The sequence below is a fragment of the Vombatus ursinus genome, unplaced genomic scaffold, assembly GCF_900497805.2.
Source record: "Vombatus ursinus unplaced genomic scaffold, bare-nosed wombat genome assembly UNPS02014798.1, whole genome shotgun sequence".
In the NCBI taxonomy this organism is placed as follows: Eukaryota; Metazoa; Chordata; class Mammalia; order Diprotodontia; family Vombatidae; genus Vombatus; species Vombatus ursinus.
In genome coordinates, this window is record NW_020954576.1 from 84,011,321 (window position 1) to 84,018,900 (window position 7,580).

General features: G+C 41.0%; 1 pseudogene; it reads left to right on the top strand.

Moving 5' to 3' along the window:
- The first annotated feature begins 6,861 nt into the window (after window positions 1-6,861).
- Window positions 6,862-7,343, top strand: LOC114050245 (annotated as a pseudogene).
- The last annotated feature ends 237 nt before the right edge of the window (window positions 7,344-7,580 follow it).

A 7,580-nucleotide genomic window follows, 5' to 3' on the forward strand; every position in this document is an offset into this window, starting at 1 on the left:
CTCTCTCTCTCTCATTTTCTCTCTCTCTCTCTCTTTCTATTTCTCTGCCACCCCTCCTTCTCTTGCTCCTCCTTCTCTTCTTTCTGTTTCTCTTCCTTCTTTTTTTTGCTCTTTCTCTTCCTCCTCCTTCTCCTCCCCTTCCTCTTCTTTCTCCTCTTTTTCCTTCTCCCCCCTCCTTCTCTTCTTCCTTCCTTTTCTCCTCCCCTTCTTCCTTTCCCCTTCTTCCTATTCCTTTTCCTCCTCCTCCTCCTTTTCTTTCTCCTCCTCCTTCTTGTAAAAGGCCTTCTTGCTCTAATGTGGGTTGGACTCAATAATCCCAAAAGTAGGTCATAATAACTAGCATTTATACATATAGCACATTAAGGTTTACTATAAGCTTTCCTAACTGCTTCCTGTGAGTGTAGTTGGTATGGTGGGCCTAATATCATGGACTGAGTTGGGATCTGAGCTCAGAAGGGATTCTCCTGAAGGCTCAGCTCGTTGCTCAGCTCCCTGACTCCCTCAATAAAGATTTTGCTCTCCAAGTTGGATTCCCACTGAGTTCTCTTTCCCTGCTCAACCCCTTACCCGCCCTCACCCTCCCACTCACAGTGGCTGGAAAACTGCTGACTACCAGTGAGTCAAGCAGCTGTTCTTAAAAGTGAGCAAACAGTTTCTATGCCCTCCTGATCAAGTGAGACCTGATGCAGAAGAATAAGTGGTTCATTCAGTAATAGCTGAGCTGTTTTTATCCAAGGGAGGAATTAAAGTCATACATACAACACTTCTTTGACAGTACTTTCTTTTTCAAAAGATGAATCATCCTCATGCTTGAACTCAAAGAATTCTAGGGAGGTGCAGTGTGATTTGCAGACCAGTTCTGCACAGGAAACTCATTTGGACAGAAGATCAATATCAGTATATGTGTTTTCTCTGGGGAGGAGGGGGACAAAAAAGACATCTTGCGATCCAGGGCAGGTCCTCACATTGTTGTCTCTCAATTTAGCAGAAGGGGTGTTTTTTTTTTTACATAAACTAAATGGTTTTTTCTAAGGCATTAAAATAACTTCTTTATCAAGGTTTTTAAGCAGGATTGCAGTATTTTTAATAGACCCTAAAAATTCCCCCTTCCCTTCCTTTTCCCATCTCTCTTTTCCCCCTAATTCCAATTTTGGTAAGCTGTTATTAAGAATCCACATTAAGACTCAAGTTCCAAAGTGACTCTGGATTCTGGAATGGCTGCTTTGGTGTGTAAGAAATTCTGGAGGAATCTTTTGGACTTTGGAGTAGCCAAGAGACAGGTGAGGAGTTTACTTAGCAGGACCAAGAATTGTTTTAGCTTGCCAGCTTCCATGGAAGCCATGAAGGGATCAAATCTTGCAGAAGGTGTTAACTGCTAGATTTGGACTCAGGGCTCTCAGTTCAAGTTATGGCCCTGTTATTTTTTAGTCTTATGAATTATGGGGCCTTTCTGGTCCTCTGTTTCCTTTCCTGTAAAATGAGGGAGTTAGACTAGATCAGAGGTGTCAAGCTCAAATAGAAATGGTGGCCACTAATCCACACATAAGGATTCCTGAAGGTAATATGTTGACTTAATTTAAAAATGTAATATTATCTGTTTTATTGTATTTCTATTTTTAAAAAATTTCCCAATTATGTTTTAATATGACTTGGCTACATAACATTTGACGTCTTTGGACTAGATCAGGGGTGGGGAACTTGCAGCCTTAAGGCCCTCTAGATTCTCAAGTGTGGCCCTTATCAATCAAATGGCCACACTTGTGGCTGTAGGTTCCCCACCCCTGGACTAGATGATCTCAGTTCCCTACCAGTTCTAAATCCCATAAAAAAACAGGGAAAAATAGGAATAGGAGGTATAAGTAGACCAATTTTAGCATATAATAATACCTAACATTTCTATAGTGTTTTAAAGTGTGCAAAACACTTTGCATATGCTATCTCAGTTTATCCTCACAACCCTGTGAGATGGCTGCTATTATTATACTTATTTTACAGATGAGGAAACTGAGGCAGGAACTTGCCCAGGCTCTCCCAACTAGTAAGTATCCGAGATAGGATTTGAATTGACTTCAAGTCTAGTCTCTATCTATTGTACCAAGTAGCTTTCCTGGAGGAGAAAAATATTTTGTGGTCTGTGTGCATGGAAACTAACTACTTCTGAAAATATTGTTTCCTTCTTAAGTTACTTTTGCCTGGTTTTTTATTTAGTTGAAAATTACCTTCCAAGCTAAAGTGTCTTCACTGATTAAGAGGACGTGGGACATAAAGAAAGTGCTTCTTTTGGGCCAGGGAGAAGCGGTTGGAAGTATTTGTGTGAAGATCTTGTCCTGGTGGAGAGGAACTCAGGGACTCACAAGTAAAGTAAGCCATAACTAAGGGTTTTGTTGTGCCTGAGGCAAGTGTCTGGGACAAGCAGCATGCCTTTAACTTTGAGATCTGTAACAAAGGGACAACTAGGTGGAAAAGTGGATAAAGCACTGGCCCTGGAGTAAGGAGGACCTGAGTTCAAATCCAACCTCAGATACTTATTAGCTGTGTGACTTTGCACAAGTCGCTTAACCCCTATTGCTTCCAAAGAAAAGAAAAAAAAGAGAGATCTGGAACTAGGGTAGGGTAGCTGGGGCTTTTCCCTAAGTACCAACACCTTCAGTACATGCAAATAACGGAGATGAACAAAAATAATTCACCAAAACAGGAAACTAACGGATGGCTTGCTGAAGTGAGCACGTACAGGCATCCCACTCCACCTTTAGCCCAGAAGCCTCCCCTAGCAGCAGAGGTCTCCCCAAGTATTTCTCTTCACCTAGGTCTTGCCCTTCCTCTTATCCCACCCTTGTGCTTCGCTGGAAGATTGGCTTAGGAATATAACTGGGGAGATTGGTTGCTTACTGAGTGCTGTACAGTCCTTAGGTGGATCTGTGCTATTTGCTCTGTTTTAAATGGATGTGAAACTCCCTGCCTCCAGGGTTCTTCCTCATTCCCTTTCCTATCAGGAAGGGAGTTGTGGAAGAAAATGGGGAGTGGTGAGGAGGAGAAATATCTTAAGGTATAATAGCTTGTGGAGAAGTGTTGAAAGATAGCTAGGACTGGAAGGCGCTAGGCCTCTGTTGCTCAGTTTATCTGACTTCTGGCAGAGGAATTCAGGGCACAGCTTGGACTCCTATGAACCTCTTTTCCAGCACCATCTTTAGTACAAATCTTGGGTATGATATATTCATAGAAGATGCCATTGAATTCCAGTAAATACGGTGGCAAAGGAATTTGAGCCCAGCAACTAATATTATATGAGAATGATTAATACTTTGCTCCTTTGGTGGATCTATCAGCCTATTGATAGATATTGGTCTTCCCTTCAGCGATGACAGATTGCAAACTATCCATGCCCTCTCATCCTGGGAGTCAGTCACTGGTACTTTCAGAGATCTTTCATTCTGATTTCATGTGGGGACAATAACCAGGCTGGTCACTGGTTATTCTTTCCCCTCACCACATGACTGACCCCACCTTCTTTTCTAGCTGTAACTCTCCATTCTCCCCCTGCCCTTCTTTGTTTATATCTTTAGCACTTAGCACAGTGCCTGGAACCTAGTAGGCACTTAACAAATGCTTGTTTCCTTCTTTCCTCTCTCCCACTGCCTCTTTTCCTCCCTCTCTTCCTCCTTTCCTTCCTCTCTCTCTCCCTGCTTTCCTTCCTCCCTTCTTTCCTTTCCTTCCTTCTTTCATTTTCTTCCTTCTTTCCTTTCTTCCTCCCTCCCTTCCCCTCCCCTCTCCTCCCCTCTCCTGTCCTCTCTTCTCCTCTCCTCACAACCCTTGTGAGTGAATTTTGTGGAGGGAAATAGAGCACTCTCTATTGCAAGATTCTTCAGGGAGAGGAATACTCCTGCCTCCCTATCACTTCCACCCATTGCATTAGGAGGCTCTCAATGAATTCCTTTTTCCACATCTTGCCTCACTCCCCTGAATTTGATTATCCTGAGAAATCTGAGATTGCAAATTGGAATATAACCTCTTTCTCCAGGGAAGTACCCAGAATTATAAAACGATAGGTACTTTTCCTTGTTTTTTTTTCTTTTTTTTCCCCTCCCCCAGTTACTGATAGAACCTCATTCTCTCCCTAGGGATTAGACAGACTGGCTCAAATTTGTCTCTCCTTAAATACAAATGCCTCATTTGGCTTCCAGGCATCTGAACATTTCACAGTTCTCAGACTATCTTTGACAGCCCTTCTCCCCTTGCATTCACACCTGCCTTTGAGCATATTGTGATAGCCTCTTCCCTTCTAACTGTCAATCAGGTAGTCAGTAAATATTTATTTAGTGCCTACTGTGTGCTAGGCACTGTGTTAAGTGCTGGGAATATAAATACAAAATCGACAAGGAACTTGAACTCCAATGGAGGAAGACAAAACACAAAAGGAAACTGAAAAACCAGAGGAGGAGCATGATGGAGAAGTTCAAAGAAATGTAGTCAGTTAGGAAATAAAGAGATGGCTGGCATGGGCACCTTCCTTAAATGGGGGTTTTAGGAGGAACTCTTTGTTCCGTCTTCCAATCAGAGGAGCAGAGGGTACTGATGAGGTCTGAGTACCAAGGCTGATGTATCTTATAGAATGGTGAGGCCCCTGATGTTGAAATTCATGGGAGTATGATGTTAAAGTCCAAAGGGGTGCAACCGGGGGGGGGGAATGGATCTAAATTGTCTGACTGATCTAAGTTCTTTCCTTCTTTCTTTAGCTCTTCTGCCATTGGGAGTGCTAAGTGTTCCCTGAACTTTGAACAATTGCCTAGTGGACTATGAAGATGGAAGAAGTTGGGGAGTGGCCAAGAGGCAGGGTGAGTGATGACTGGTGACCCTCTAAAGGTTTCAAGTCAAGTCACCTTCTATGATCCCCATTGATAAAGGGGAATAGTAATACAGAAAATCCCTAGTATTGGATTATTCCAAGACACTTGAGGCTTAACCTATGTTAGAATGCATTATAGGTATCCTTGTACATATAGATAAGCAAATATACTTTTTAAATTATATTACTCTCAAGATTAGATTAAAATGAATTTTCATTCCTTGAGTGCACATGCATGTAAGCAATGGGAGTTGTTCCAGAAACATGCTATGCAGTAGGGGGATAGCTGTATTCTTTTATGTCTGAGATGGGTTGGGAGATTTTGGATACTTTCTGAGTTTGAAATGCTTGAAATAACCTAACAATACAGGAATTTCTCCTAAAATACAGAGAAGTGGTACATATGTAAGGTGGAAGGGAGTTGAAGAGTTTGGTCCAAGGTTTCTAACCCATCTCAATGATAATGCTTACTTTCAGTTTTAGTGATTCATTCTGGCCCAAGTGCAGATAACCTGGCTGGCATTCAATGGGAGCAGTCACTGCACTTGGGCCAGGTTTGGGGTTGGCCAATTTGCAGTTACAATTTTCCCCTAGGACAGATTTTCTTCCGTAGGAGCCATTTTGGAAACTTCAAGAACTCATTAAACCTTTTATAAAAACTACTAATTCATTGTGGTCTTTGAACCCTTATGACCAAAAGAGTCAGTGTAATTTTACTTAAAGAAAGGATTCAGATTTCAAGAGAATTTAACTTATGGATCTTTAATTTTTATTCCATGTTACACTTACTGTGACCTACTACTGCTCATTTCCACATCTTTTCTTTCACCAATTCAAGAACCCTACCCCAAACTTAACATCTGTAGGGCTTTAACAGAAGCTTGGGGCCATTAAAACAAAACAAAACAAAACAAAATGAAAAGGATAACCTTTCCAAGAAATTAAACAAACTCTTGCAGCCTGCAAGCTATCCTGAAAAGGAACCACCTTCATGAAAACAAACTAATTCTACACATTTCACTGAAATGCTAGTTCTCCCAACAAAATGAGTGTTATGAGAACTGAAATGATATTTAAGAAGCCAGAAAGTGTCCTTGAGGGAGTATTACTTTTTTAATCAAATTCTGGATTGAAAAGTGAAATTTGCATGATCAAGGTGATGCAGCAGAAGGATATCAGACTGCCAGGGGAAGAAGGAATTGTAGAAAAGAGGAGAGGTAGTATGTCTATTAATGAAGCAAACCTTGGCCTGTCTAAGTTGCCTAGTTGTTTTATTAGTCGTTTGTTTATTTTTAGATGTCATATATCTATATGTGGGGGTAGGGGTGGGGTGGGGAGCTGGGGAAGAGGAAGTACATTGCTTTCTTTTTCCTAGAAGGGGAAAAAAGTGACCCATAGGTGAAGGAAAAAGATTTATTTATTATAAATGCTCCTCTGTCTAACTAAAGAAATTATTTTAGTGATTGTAAACTGAGGAGAAGGGCAGCTAAGTTGTTCAATGGATATAGTGCTGGGCCTAGAGTCAGGAAGATTTATCTTCTAGAGTTCAAATCCAGCCTCAGATACTTACTAGCTATATGACCTTGGGCAAGACACTTAATTCTGATTGCCTCAGTTTCCTTATCTGTAAAATGAGCTGGAAAAGGAAGTGGCAAATCACTCTAGTATCTCTGCCAAGAAAACCTCAAATGATGTTGTGAAGAGTTGGACATTACTGAAGCAACTAAATAACAACAATAAAACAAAGAAACAATAACAACAACAAAACTGAAAAAAGGATGATGGATTTGGGGTTGATAGAGAGAATGAGAATTACACCAAACTGTGGTCTGGAGTGACCAACTGCCAGGGATAGACTGCCTTTCCAGTGTGGTGGAACCAATCAAAAAACATTTATGAAGTGCCTAATATGTGCCAGGCAACATACTAAGCACTGGGGATACAAAAAAAGGCAAATGACAGTCCCTGGCTTCCCGCTGCAAGCACCACTCTGGTTGCATCATGCTACTGGGAACCTCATCAGCCATGTTGAGATGTTCTCTGACATTTACAAGATCCTGGAAATTGTGAATGGGCTGTGCCTGGAGTGGAGGGGAAGATGGTCAGTAGGACAGAGGGTACTGTTGATGTTTCAGTCACCAGTGGAAATGACTCTGCTGGAGGTGCTGAGGGTGAAGGAACAGACACCACTGTAATCACTAGAGTTGGCATAGTCATAAATCATCATCTGCAAGAAACTAGATACATAAAAGAATCCTAGAAAAAATGCATCAAAGACTACATGAAATCAATCAAAGACAGACTTAAAGAATACAAGCCAGACAGAATAAAACCTTTTATGATAGGAGCTGCAGAACAATTCAAGCATATCCTTGCTAATTTAAAAAATTATCAGTTCTTCAGAGGCAGAAACATGAATTGTGATGGCTCTCTTGGACTTCTGTGTGTGACCCCATGTATGATTTTCTTTAAGATTGGTTTAGAAATGGAGAAATGTTAACAAATTCAGCTGATTACTTTGAATCATCATAACTGGCTGCTTTTTGTCATCTATACAACACCAGGACTTGGATAAACCTCAATGGATGTCATCTTGAGATTTATTTATTTAATTTTGACCTTGATTTATTTGGAGTGGAGGCATTGTTTTTTTAAACATGTCATGTATGTCATCTAAAATAAAACACACTTAATGGCCCCTCCCCCCAAAAAAGATAATCCCTACTTTCCAGGAGTT